The following is an 876-nucleotide window of genomic DNA, read 5'->3' on the forward strand; positions in this document are numbered from 1 at the left end:
CGAAATAACACATGTAGCCTGTAGTACTTTCGCACGGTATACGAACTAAAATTCCATATTTTACCATCTTCATTGCGTTGTAAACTCTGAATAATAACCTCCCCCTCCAAGGTCCTTCATCCAAAGACAACTGGTGAATAGGCTTATAAACATTTATAAATTTGGGAACAAAGTAGTTCAGTAGTGGTCTGACTTTCGAAAGCCTGTCTGATCCATCAGTCAACTCTTCATTATTATTGAAATGGCAGGTCTTCCATAACATACGAAATCTGTCTCTCGTCATTGTTTTCGGAAAAAATGGCGTTTCTATACACGGATCCGTGCTCCAATAATCCTCTTTTCGGTCCTTACGCACTTGTCCCATAAGTAGAATAAGCCCCACAAATTGCTTCATGTCTTGTAGCGTAATGTCTTTCCATTTGAGGGCTTTCTTGGAAGTTCTGAATTTATCAATGTTTTGATAATAATATCTATTTGACTCTTCTACAAGGAATGTAGAAAAATCATCGCCAATAAATAATGCTACACCATCCGCTACATTATCCGGAACGTTTTCCGTATTTATTCCTAAGCGACCTACAAACACTTCCAAGACTGGCTGTTTGTCTTCTGATGGCCATTCTTCTTGAGAATCAGAATCACTCGAATCCGCGCTGGAATCAGAACTGCTTGAAATTCTTCGTCGAATAATAATTCTAGAACGATATACCGATTATTTCGTAACCTACTAAAGATACGAAAAAAGTTTCTGATATGAAATTGAATGGCAAGAGGGGGCCAATTTATTGGCCGTAACAATTTTTTTTAATCATTATTGTTAGTAGCAAAGAAATGCCGGTTCTAACTCAGGAGCTCCGTGGGGGGGGGGGGGGGGGG

Source organism: Hylaeus volcanicus, unplaced genomic scaffold, assembly GCF_026283585.1.
Source record: "Hylaeus volcanicus isolate JK05 unplaced genomic scaffold, UHH_iyHylVolc1.0_haploid 12163, whole genome shotgun sequence".
In the NCBI taxonomy this organism is placed as follows: Eukaryota; Metazoa; Arthropoda; class Insecta; order Hymenoptera; family Colletidae; genus Hylaeus; species Hylaeus volcanicus.